This window comes from Dasypus novemcinctus, chromosome 1, assembly GCF_030445035.2.
Source record: "Dasypus novemcinctus isolate mDasNov1 chromosome 1, mDasNov1.1.hap2, whole genome shotgun sequence".
In the NCBI taxonomy this organism is placed as follows: Eukaryota; Metazoa; Chordata; class Mammalia; order Cingulata; family Dasypodidae; genus Dasypus; species Dasypus novemcinctus.
The window spans coordinates 165,836,530-165,849,656 of record NC_080673.1 but is presented as its reverse complement, the minus strand read 5'-3'; the positions used below and the strand labels follow the sequence as shown (position 1 = coordinate 165,849,656).

Below are 13,127 nucleotides of genomic sequence, written 5' to 3'. Positions count from 1 at the left end.
TCCATGTTACCATGACAAAGCAGTCTGTTTAACAAATGGTGCTAGGAGAACTGGATATCTACAACCAAAAGAATGAAAGAAGATACCTATCTCACTCCTTTTACAAGAATCAACTCAAAATGGATCAAAGACCTAAATGCAAAAGCCAGGACCATGAAGTTACTAGAAGAAAATATAGTGAAACATCTTTAAGATCTTGTAGGAAGTTCAGATTTTTTGGATCTTTCACCCAAAGCATGAGCAAAAAAAAAAAAAAAAAATAGATAAATGGAAACTTCTGAAAATAAAACACTTTTGCACTTCACAGGACTTTGTCAAAAGGGTGAAAAGGCAGCTGACTGAATGGAAAAAATATTTGGAAACCACATATAATAAGGGTTTAATATCCACAATATATAAAGAGATGCTACAACTCAACAATAGAAAGACGAATGACCTGATTAAAACATGGGCAAAAGACTTGAATAAACATTTGTTCAAAGAAAAAATACAATTGGTAAAAAAAACACACGAAAAAATGTTCAACATCATTAGCAATTAGGTAAATGCAAATCAAAGCTACAATGAGATATCATCTCATACCTATTAGAATGAGACCACTTTAAAAAGACAGAAAACTACAAGTGTTGGAGGGGATGTGGCAAGATAGGAACATTTATTCACTGTTGGTGGAAATGTAGAATGGTACAGCCATTGTGGAGGACCATTTGGCAATTCCTAAGGAAGTTGAATACAGACTTGCCATTGTGACCTGGCAATAACATTACTAGGTATGCACCCAGAAGAACTGAGAGCAGTGACATGAACAGACATCTACACACTGTTGTTCACAGCGGTGTTATTCACAATTGCCAAAAGATGAAAACAATGCATGTATCCATCAACCAATGAATGGATAAACAAACTGTGGTGTACACCCATGATGGAATATTATGCAACTGTAAGAAGAAATGAAGTCATAAAGTGTATGACAACATGGATGAATCTGGAGGACATTATGTTGAGCAAAGCAAGGCAGGCACAAAAGGACAAATACTGTATGCTTGTGTTACTATGAACCAAATATATTGTGTAATGTATTGTATGATTCAAAAAAATATTTTATATATATCCAGTAATTTAAAAATACATATTTAACTTTGTTTTCTTTCTCTTTTTAAATTATTGTTTATATTTTAAATTTTTAAATGTACAGCATAAAGTTAAAAAAAGAAATGTAAACAAATAGTTATAATAGTGTCATGATAGATGGAAGAAGGAAGGATTGATTCTCATTATGGTTGGGAAAGGAGGAAAAAGGCTTTATGGTTTTAGCTGTGAGACTTAAAACAACGTGTCTACAGAACACATGGCATATATGTGCTTGGGGAATGTGAAGTTCTTTCCCCACAATGAGCCCTAGGAATTTAGAAAAATACGTTTTGGTGAGAGAAGTGATAAACTGAAAAGGGCTGTTCACTGCCCTCACCAAAGTATTGTCAAGGGTTAATTCACCAAAAGAAACTTAGGCATCAGTTTCTCTCTTTCTTCCAATTAAAAAATGATAGCGAGAAAGGTATTAATTATACTAGATATATATCACAATAAGAAAATCTGGGTGTCCTGGTGTTAACAGTATGAATTTCAACTCTTATCTGCCAAATAAGACCATCTAGTGAAAATGATTATTACTCTCTTCAATCACTCAACACATAGTTTTGACGCCCTGATATGTGTCAAACTCACCAGGTACCAGAGACATGATGCTGACCTTACAACAAGATGACAAATGAGTAGGGAAAATAAAGCAAATACGTAATAGTTATAAAGCCTACTAGTAGAATAACATGTTGCATTTATTCCCCACAATAATTGCTCAAGAGTTTTCTTGCTCCCGAAACAATGCAGGGAGATAATGTTGATTATATTGGTTCCTTCACTGATCAAACTTGTGTGGTACTCTTAGGTTAATATCAAGAACTAAACATTTGTAAATGAGCTTGCCCTTGGCTGAAATAAGAAATGATAAAAATTTCTCAGTAAAGACAAGTGCTCAGTGTCCTCAGGGCAAAATCTTCCCCGAAATGATAAAACTTCCACCAGTTACCCAGTGGTTTAGCTGCATAGATAAACAATCCTGAGAGTCAGTAAATCTTAGCAAGGAACACAGTGTAATTCAAATTTGGGGACAGTAGAGTCTGGGACATAAGGTGCCCTGAAGATAAGGTAGGCCCAGGAGGAGCCAGAATGGGGCCAGAATCCTTCTGGGAATTTATATGGATCCAGGAATGAGAAGTGCTTTCCTTGGGAATGTAATGACACCTTACATTGTAAGGGGTCTGTAAACCTTGTTGTAACGTAAACCTGAAGTCCCACAGAAGAGTGGTACTGATCTAACATTTCTTGGAATAGGAGTGATAGCATTGAAATGAAAAATTGACAAAGCAATGAAAATGAAAAAGGATCTCCTAGAATGTCTTTTCCCCCCACTTTTACTTCTGAAAAGCAGATTTCTTTCTGTAGTAAAAACTCACAGGAAACCCTCATTTTCATGCAATGATTACAGCCAATTGCTGCTGGAATGCCAGCCCTAAAAGGCCCTCTCTCCTGCTGATCCCCTTCTGCACCAGCTGTACAGAGTGTTAATTGGAATTGCTAAAGAACAATCAATTGATCATCCCCATATTTCTGTTTTGTTTTTTTAAATTTATCTGCCTTCTCCTGCCTTCCTCTTAGAAAAGGGCAAAGAAGGCAGAAAAGAGTAAAGAGCAAAAACTGACAAGGAAGTGACTTTTATAGGAAATCATGGAAAATTCAAAAGAGAATTTTTGATCACGGTTGAACCAGCTCACCAATCTGCTTCCCTAGAGCTCAAGGCACGGCCACCAGCAGGAGTGATAGCTTCCAAACTGTCACTGGTTCAGCCATTCTATCTCAAGCTTGGCTGAACAACCTTGACTGGAGAACTTAAAAATACTCAGAATCCCTGAGGGTAGGGGACTGGGTTTTGGTAGTTTTATCTCTAACCTTTGAAACAACCTGCAAAGTCATGGCATTCCCATTTTCAGCAGAAGATATGGAGTTAAGAGAGGTTAAGTAATCTGCCCAAGACTTCACAGCAAGTAAGTGGCACAGAAGGATCCCAACCCAAGCTGGCCTAATGCCAAAGCTTGCCCTCTTTCCACAATAAAGATAGTCTTTCATCCCTGTTAAGTCTTTATTCTTGGATATATTTTTGTTTTTGATACAATCCAAAGTGCTTTCCCTTGGTATTCTTCTCATATTCTACCATGTGTGCAAATGATTATATTTAAAAACTAGTGAAATACTTCATTTTGCATATGAACTGCAAATGCATTTTTAAAAATAATTCTCTAATTCTAGAAAACAGAGACAAATGTCAAGAGCTGCTTCCAGCCTCCTTTGTGTGGTAGTTTGAGATTATTTATGAATCCCCTAAAGAGAAAGATTATGTTTCAAAACTGATCTCTTCCCCTGGGTGTGATACCCTTTGATTGCATTAAATTCAGTGAGGGGTCTCTGATTAAGTTTACTTGATAAAATCAACTTAGGGCTTCTGATTGGGTTAAGTCAGTAAGGTATGGCTCAGGTTGCGTCCCCACCCCCTTGGTGGGCCCATAGAAACTGACACTTACTCACGAAGATACACAGGAAGACAGAGAGGCCTCGGCCATTTTTGATCCTGGAGCTCCAGGGAGAGATGAGTCATTCGCCTGATAGTTTGCAGCTAAGAGAGGGGAAGCCCTGAGTGACAAGCTCTATGCCAGCCTACAGCTGAGACTGGAAGAAGCTGGGTCCAGGAGCCTTAAGAGGAAGAAGGAAGGAGAGACCAGGCAGAGATCGCCAGCCATCTTCCTTCAACACATGGCAACAGACTTTGGTGAGAAAGCGACCTTGGGTTGGACTCTTTACGGACTTGTAACTATACACTGTTACCCCAAATAAATACCCTTTACAAAATAAAAGCCAACCGATTTCTGGTACTTTGGCAGACTAACACACTATGGTTACAGCATTCTATTAAAAATTAAGTATGACAGTTGATGTAGTAGCTTCTAATTGCTAGAAAATATAAGATGCACATATCACACACACACACTATATAGATGGGGTCTGGAAATACAGGCTTTCATTTTCTAACCACTGTGTAAATGTGAGTGCGACCTGATATCTTTACAATCTGGAGATGTTAGAGTCAGCCTTAGATAAGCCCTACTTGGTTTGACTTAACCTCTCCATAGCACTTACCATCTTACATCTTATGTTATAGTTATTTATGTATAAATCTTATTTTCTCCTCTCAGCTGAGACCTCCTTTAGGAAAGGATCCATGCCTGTTGGTCATCTGGGTCTGACCCATGGGACACCATGCCTGTGCAGAGGAGGAAGAAATACTTGTGGAATGAATACACAAAAGGGGGAAACTACAATACAAAGGCTGGGGAGAAAAGCTACTTCGAACAAAAAAAACAAGCTCTACAGTCATTATAGTACATTTTACATTTAACAACAAGTCTTTTAGAACCAGAAATACGCCATTTATTTAAACTTTCAGGTGCAGAGTCAGCCATGGAGAAGTTTTCCTACATCAGAAAATGTAACTTGGCTGATTTAGACTCTTTTATCCTAGGGACTCTGAGAGGAAACAGCTTCAACTTCAGAATCACTTCTTATTTAATCATTTCCCCCTTCTGTTCCCCAAGCACATTGCACCTTGGTTACAGCAGAGAGCACACTGTGTTTACATTGCAGCTGTTTGTAGACATGTCATTACCATCATGTTATGGATATCCATAACCGCATCATAATGTTCTTGAGGCTGGCGATTTCACTTTCATTTATTCAATTCAGTCATTCATTCATTAACATATTGTGCCTTACCCAATAGTAGATGCAAAATGAATCAGCAATATAGATACTTCTAGCTAGAACCCGTAGGCTGTGAATTCCTTTAAGACAAAAACATTTCTTATCCCTGTCTGTATCCTCAAAATTTAGCACAGGGGGAAGCCAATGTGGCTCAAGTGATTGGGCTTCCACCTATCACATGGGAGGACCCAGGTTTGATCCCCGGGGCCTCCTGGTAAAGGCGTGCCCGCGCAGCAAGCCAAGTGCCCGTGTGGAGAGCCAGTGCCCGCACAGCGAGCCATGCAGCAAGATAATGACACAACAAAAAGAGAGACCAAGGGGGAGAATCAAGGCGAGATGCAACAGAAACCAGGAACTGAGGTGGTACAAGTGACTGGGAACCTCTCTCTACATCGGAGGTCTCAGGATGGAATCCCAATGAATCCTAGAGGAGAAAACAAGAAGAGAAGACAAAAAAGAGAAAAAGAGACACAGAAGATCACACAGCAAATGGATACATAGAACAAAAAGAGTGCGGGGGGGGGGGGGGAACTTAACACAGGGAAGTGGATGTGGTTCTAGTGATTGAGCTCCTGCCTACCACATGGGAGGTCTGGGTTCAGTTCCCAGTGCCTCCTAAAGAAGACAGTGAGCTGCTGCAACAGGCAGGTGTGGCAAGCTGACGCAACAAGATGATACAACAAGAGACACAACAAAGCAGGGAACAGAGGTGGCTCAAGTGATTAGGTGCCTCCCTCCCATATCAGAGTTCCCAGGTTCAGTTCCCAATGCCTACTAAAGAAATGAGGAAGCCAAACAGTCACAGCAAGTGCAGACAAGGGGGTGGGGAGAAATAAACAAATGAAAAATAAATAAATCTTTAAAAAAAAAACAACAACAACAAACGAGATATATTTGATAATTGAATTGTACCTTAGAGATCATCTAGCTTAAACCCTCATTTCCAGGCTTATATTTCTCAAGGAGATAGCCAGGTTTCCTTTCTTCCACTTCACAACTCATGTTAAATACATTTTGTGATTAACTCCAAATGAATTCACAGTGGTGCTGTGAAAGTTATTTTCATTTTGCTCAAAGATCCACTAATGTCTTTAGAATCAAGTGTCTTTAAAATTTCAATTTATTGGTTAAACACTGCATATTCGTGGGAATACGCTTTATAATTGAGCATTGTGAGTTTTTCCAATTTGAAGTCCTTAAACAGCATAATAATGAAGATTAATAATTAATTATACTAGAAATTAATAATTTTGGTTACAAGCCTTATTATTTTATTCTATAAAAAGGTGTCTGTACTCCTAGGTGTTTATCCAAAAGAAAGCAGGGTCTTATATAAGACTATTTATAGCAGCTTGATTTATAAGAGGCTCAAACTGGAAACAGCCCAGTAGTTATCCATCAATAGGAGAGTGGATAAACAAACTGTGATATAGTCATCCAGTGGAATTCTATTAAGCAATAAAAGGAAATGAAATACTGATACATGCAACATTATGGCTGAATCTAAAAAAAAAAAAGCATTATGCAGACTGAAAGAGTCTTACACAAGTACATACTGAATGAATTTCATTTATATGAAATTCTAGAACAGACAAAATTAATCTATAATGGGGGTGGGCTGGGGAATCTTATCAGCGGTTGACTCTGTGGGGACAGAAACTGACTTGGAAGGGGCATGAGAAAATGTTCTGGGCCATGGTACTGTCTTTCTCTTGGTAGGGATTTGGTTTACAACATGGTATACATTTATTAAAACTCAGTAGAGGTTACATTTAAGATTTGTGAATTTTATGATATGCATTTTCAATTTATTTTATACATTTTCAAAAGAAAACTGTAAACAAATATTAGTTAATGAAGTGTTTCAGGGGAAATTTCCTGGTGTTCAGCAATTTATTTTGAAGTGCATCAAAAAATAAGATGAATTTATCTGTGGACAGGTAATAAAACAAGTATAGAAAAATAGTAATTAAAGAATTTAGGTTTGGTATATGTAGGTGTTCATTATAAAATTATTTCAACTTTGTTGAATGCTTAAACATTTTTATAATAAAACATTGGAGGAAAAAAATACTTAAAATGAACATACACTGTGGACCTTCTTCAGAGACTTAATGACAACTATAAAAAGATCTGATTAAGACAACGAGGGAAATGTGTATGAAGTAAGTTTTAGATGATACCAAGACGTGACTGTTAATTAGGTATGATCATAACATTGTGGCTATATAACACCTCCATAGTTTTAAAGACGCATATCAAAATACTACGGGTGGAAATAAAATATATCTGCTTTAAAAGGAAATGAATTATGCTGTAGAAATAACAGCAATAAAATTTTAAAAATAATGAAAATAATTTTTTTAATTTAAAAAAAGGAAATGAAGGGGAAGGAAGAGATGAAGCAAATGCAACAAAATCTTACTAGCTATTAAATCAAGACTGCAAAAATCAGAGGGCTAGTCAAGTTCTCCTAAAGTTTTGAAATTTTAATTCTATGATTGATGCAATAGCATTCCTCTTTCATCAAAAGCTGTTATAGATATGAAATTTCTTTTTAAAATTAAAGTGAATATAATTTAAATTTATAACTAGAATTTTAAAAGTTAAATTCTTATGACTGAATAAATTAGAAACACCCAGGTCACAACCCATTGAGTTTGCCATATTAAATCAGAGGTAGTATTCATTCATTTATTCATTCAATAAATATGCACTAAAAGTCTTCCTTTTGCAAATACATAGTAATATAATTATCACCCTTGATAAACACTCTTTAATATAAAGATGGCAAAAATCTCTAAGACAACTTAAGGGGCACAAAACTCCACTAGCTCTTAGCTATTATGCCTAAGCAATTCTAATACATCTTGTTGTGACATTTAAAAATGTAACTGACAAAATTTTTCTGTACTTGTCCATAAACAACTTGACTTAATTCTGTGTTTAATAAACTGATTTGAGGTCCAAATAGACTGACGAGGTAGGTATAGCCTTGTGGGATAATCCCACAGGCACATGAGTTTCTAAATTTACCAAACAAATGAATTTGAAGGTAATTTAGGTCATGTCAAATAATTCAAATAATCCTTTTCTTTAAAAAATGTCCTACCACAATGTTCTCTTATGCCTCATCAATACATTTAAACTTGACTGGTTTACCAGATTTCCATTTAACCACAGCTTTTCAGTAGCAAATCCATCATAGAAAACAAGGTCTGGCTATGGTTGTGACTTGCTTTGATTTTATATCATGTCTCCTATTAGATTTCATTTGTTTCTGAGCTTCGAGTTCTACGTTTTGAGAGAGAAAAAAATGCAGGGTCAATATTTAAACTGACTTCTGGCAAAAATCTTTTTCCTCGTTGAATTCCACAATGTCAAAAAATAACAGCAATATAAAACAAGAAATCCTAGGTCACTGAAGTTTTAACTCTAGTCCAGACATTGCCTACAAGATCAGCTGATGGTCTCCTTTATCATGAACAGTGAAATGATCCCAGGGCCTTGATTTGAGTAGAATCTTAAGCTTGAATTTGACTCTCACAACTTGGGATGATACTGTATGTTTGTAAAAACACGATGATGGGGAAGCAGACTTGGCTCAACAGATAGAGCATCTATCTACCACATGGGAGGTCCATGGTTCAAACCCCCCTGCCTCCTTGACCCGTGTGGGGCTGGCCCACGTGCAGTGCTGATGTGCACAAGGAGTGCCCTGCCACGCAGGGGTGTCCCCCGCACAGGGGAGCTCCATGTGCAAGGAGCGCACCCTGCAAGGAGTGCACCCTGCAAGGAGAGATGCCCAACGTGAAAAAAGCTCAGCTTGGCCAGGAGTGGCGCAGCACACATGGAGAGCTGACACAGCAAGATAACGCAACAAAAAGAGACAAAGATTCCTGGTACCGCTGGCAATAATACAAGTGGACACAGAAGAACACACAGCAAATGGACACAGAGAGCAGACAACTGGGGGGGGGGGACACAAATAAAAAATAAATCTTTAAAAAAACAACAACAACATGATGATGAAGGTTATAATGAAAGTTGAAATGGTGAATAAGATTTGGAAAGCTATGGCCATGATGGCTGATGAGTACGGGAATGGGAGGAGATGAGATGTGGAGGCATTTTCGGGACTTGGAGTTGTCCTGGGTGGTGCTGCAGGGACAATTACCTGACATTATATGTCCTCCCATGGCCCACAGAATGGAACGTGGGAGAGTGTGGGCTATGGTGTGGACCATTGGCCATGGGGTGTAGCGATGCCCAGAGATGTACTCACCAAATGCAATGGATGTGTCAAGATGATGGGGGACAGTGTTACTGTGGGGGGAGTGGTGGGGTGGGGGAGGTGGGGGAGGTGGGGGGTGAATGGGGACCTCCTATTTTTTTAATGTAATATTTTTTTAAAAAATGAATAAAAAAAAAAAAAGATTTGGAAAGCCAAAAGGGCAGTGGTATGTATCATAGATTTAGGTTCTGCTGCTTACACTTCTAAACTCAGAGGGCAGGGGATGCACACCCTGAATTTTATATAGTCAGATCCTGAAAAACAAGGGTCTAGATCAGTCCTGTCCAATGGCAGGTCCTGTGATTTGGAAACATTCTATATGCACTGTCCAATATGGCAGCCACCACTAACAAAGTGCTGTTCAGCACTTGAAATGTGGCTAGTGCAAACAAGGAACTGAGTTTTTAATTTCATTAATTATAATTTAAATAGCTGTATATGACTATTTGCTAATCGTGCTAAATAGCATGGGTCTAGATTCGTAGAGGGTAGCCCAGGACAGAAGAAACAAAGAGATTTGGGGCAGTCTTAGAAACCCTGTATCCACTCTGGGAGGGAACAAGGAGCTAATCTAATCAATGCCCTTTTAGTTCAAATAGAGAGAAGGCTCCAGTACCATTTAACACACTAGCCCCAGGCATGGGCACACACTCGTTCATGCATCTCCTGCTTCCCCCAGCTCAAAAGTTTCCATTCAGCTGGCCTTAAACACTAACGCACTCTATGGTGAAAATGCTGATTTTTGCCAGGTTGCTCACCAGAATGAATTTCTCAAAGGTCAAGTTTGGTCATTTTATAACTACTTGATATAAGTTCAAAGCAGGTTTGCCTTGCTTCTTGGGTTACAAGGGTGGGTATGCCACGTTAGACAAATCACCTGTTGTGCTGTAATCACGTTGACACATTTCCCACATTTGCTGTGTCCTCTTTATTCTGTTCAGAAAAAGGAATAGAAAACATTCGATGAATCGGGCCTGGTCTGAATTGAGGGGAAGTCAAGCATGAAGGAGGAAGTGGACTTAAATTCCCTGAGAATTGCTGAGAAATGTTTTCCCCAACTAAGACAGTGTTTTTCCCATCTCTCTCGGGTGGGAGAGAGGAAAGAACACGTGTGAATACCAAGAAGTGTTCAATGATACAGAACCTGCAAACAGGAGAATTTCTTAAGTCTCAACAGACATAGGAAAGGGTTGTGTCACAAACTCCAAACCAGGTGACTAAAATCTGACATTTATGTCTTTCCTCTTCCTTCACTCAATTTTATTTTTTAAATAAGGGGTACAAACACTTGAAATCAGAATCTAAATCTGAGCGGGCTGAACAAATGACATAGAAGCATGAGTCTGCACTGAGTGGGGGTCTGCACCCTACTAGGCTTTTTTAAAGCAGAAAGAGGCTGGAGAGCGGCAAGGCCCCGAGAGATTTCTGGTGCTGCCAGGAGCCAGCTGTAGGTGACAGGAATTACGAGGAGAAGGCAGACTCCAAATATGAATGAGGACTCCTCAAAAAGGTGAACTGCAGGTTTGCCATCAGGGGGCAGGTACCTGGTGGGCATGAGCAAAGCCAGGCTTAGTGGGTCCTGGACCTTCTGAAAAGCACAGAGGATGCAAGAGTTTGATAAGTGCTAGCAGCAAACTACAGCTGGAAGGTCTAAAGCCTTCCCACCATCCTGCTCTCTGCTGCCATTGACCTTGGACAGTACTTATTGTCATTATCTTGCAGATTTGCCAGCAGGAGACTTTCATTTTCAGGAATTTTTAGAAATAACATTTTTCTGTTTCTTCTGACTGTACAAGAAATCTATGTTCACCATGGAAACTACAGAAAGCCTCAGGTGGGCTATACACACGTATGAACACACACATGCAGTCGTGTAACTCAAGGTTGTGGCTAGGTTTCTTATTAAAGACCAGAGGGAAGCAAAAGAAGATGACACAGAAATGCGGATAATTAAATAGGAAATTGTAAACCCTCCCATCATGGGTGGCATCTCTGATTTTCTGAGATGTTCTTCTACTTGGCATTATATCTTTAGAACAAAATCCCATGAGTGGTTTTACTAGGGTAAGCATTTTTAAGGTCCCTGATATATACTGTCAAATTGTTTTGCCTAAAAGGACATTCCAACTTGCGTGGCCATCAGCCATGTATAAGTTGACTCTTGGATGGCAGGGAAATGGTACCTCAATGTGGTTTTAATCTGCAGATGATTTGTAAGGTTGAGTTTCTTCCTTATGTGGTAAACCAGCACTTCTCTTTTGTGAATTTGGCTACTTCTTTCTACTTTTATTTCCCCTGCTATTTTCCCTGTTTCTACAATTAGGCTTTGTGAATAAAATATTAACTTGATAGAATATTAAATTACTTATTTATGTTGAAAATCTCTCCCCACCAACAATTATCACTATTAACTTAATTGTTCACATTCCACTTAAATTTCTTATTTTGGTCACAATATTTATGTCCCAGAAAGAGGTCATTTGTGAAATATCTGCAAATAGTAGATTCCTTACCCAAAAAGTGCTTAGATTTATGTAATCTAAGTATCTTTTAAAAATAAGTTAAAAACATATTAAAACAAAACCAAAAAAGTGCTTAGAGAGGACTAAGGACTGCCAGTTTCTGAAGAAAACTGTAAAATTCGTGTGTGTTTTTTTGTTTTATTTTGTTTTTTTCCCCCAGAAGAATAAGTTTCCTTAATTAGAAGGATTGTACTAAAAGTCATAAACCAGGGGTTCATGATATTTGTTTTCTATATAAGAACAAGTATGATACCAAAACTTATTTTATTTCCTAGAATTAAAAGAAAACAAAAACTTTTTACTATATAGTCTGCTCCTGAGAAACATACAAGGTATACATACTACAGATGTGATAGCAGTCAAAAAGGAAGGAGAAATTTCCTAAGTCACAAAACTAGTTAGGGTAAGGCCCAGGAGTGGAACAATTCCTTGATTCCTGGTCCAATGTTCTTCCTAAACATCTTATGCCCTCAGAACCAGATAAACTTTTTTTTTTTTTGAGGAGGTTCCAGGAATTGAACCCAGGACCTCCTTGTACATGGGAAGCAGGCACTCAACCACTGAGTTACACCTACTCCTCCTGATAAGTTTTTGCATGAAATTATATTTAATTTTAAAATTCCAGCTAAATGCTTACCTATCATTTAATGCAGTAAAGAAAGTAGGATTATATAAGTGGGATTATATTTAATCAGGGAGGGAGGAAGAGTTCCTTCTGTTTAATGCTTTAATTATATAATCTTACTTTCTCTGATAAATCTATTGTCCAACGAAAGGGAATAGACACACAAACTGCTCTAATATTCTGATTAAAAAACAAAACAGAAGGCATTTATGTTTTCTAAGAAGTCATTTTCTTAGAAAAGCAGAATAAGTCTTTATTTTGTTTCTACTTAGAGTCCAAGTTTGCATTTGTGATTGACAGAGATGGACCTTATTTAAACAATGACTAATTTAAATGTTTAGGTTTCCTAATTCTTAAGGAGGAAAAAAAATCACATGTGACGACAATGTTCCATCTACTGAATACCCTCTTAATATTAAGTAAAAGTCCAGTTCTGTTCATGTGTGTAAACTTCCTTCTGAGGAATCCCATTTGAAGGAAAGGCAAACTAATATCTATTAGATATCCAGGAGATGCCAGATACATTCATATACTACACATTATCTTGGTTAAGTCTAACAATAGCTGATAGAGGCAGACATGTTCTCGGAAAACGTAAAAGCGCTGCACAAAGAAAGCCACGGCTCTGGACCAGGGCAGAGAGGTTAGCTGCTGATTGGCTTTTTATTTTTTTTACACAGCATGAGGTTAACTTCATGACAATATTTTCTGTCATCCAAGATACCTTTCTGGCTGCCTCTGTGTGTTAATGACACCATCCTGTCAGTCAGTCACATTTGTAGCTGATGTGGGTTCTGGAAACCACTTAATTTTGCTT

General features: G+C 38.1%; 1 protein-coding gene across 24 annotated transcripts in view; it reads right to left on the bottom strand.

The window, feature by feature from the left end:
* The window catches only part of RBM47 (RNA binding motif protein 47), a 165,399-nt gene that overhangs the window by 57,106 nt on the left and 95,166 nt on the right, over positions 1-13,127 (bottom strand). The window contains exon 3 of one of the 24 annotated variants that reach the window (XM_058299466.2): positions 4,249-4,372. The exons of the other annotated variants lie outside the window; for them this stretch is intronic. The gene's annotated coding sequence lies outside the window, so the exon portion shown is untranslated. The remainder of the gene's footprint in view (positions 1-4,248; positions 4,373-13,127) is intronic. 24 annotated transcript variants of the gene reach the window in all.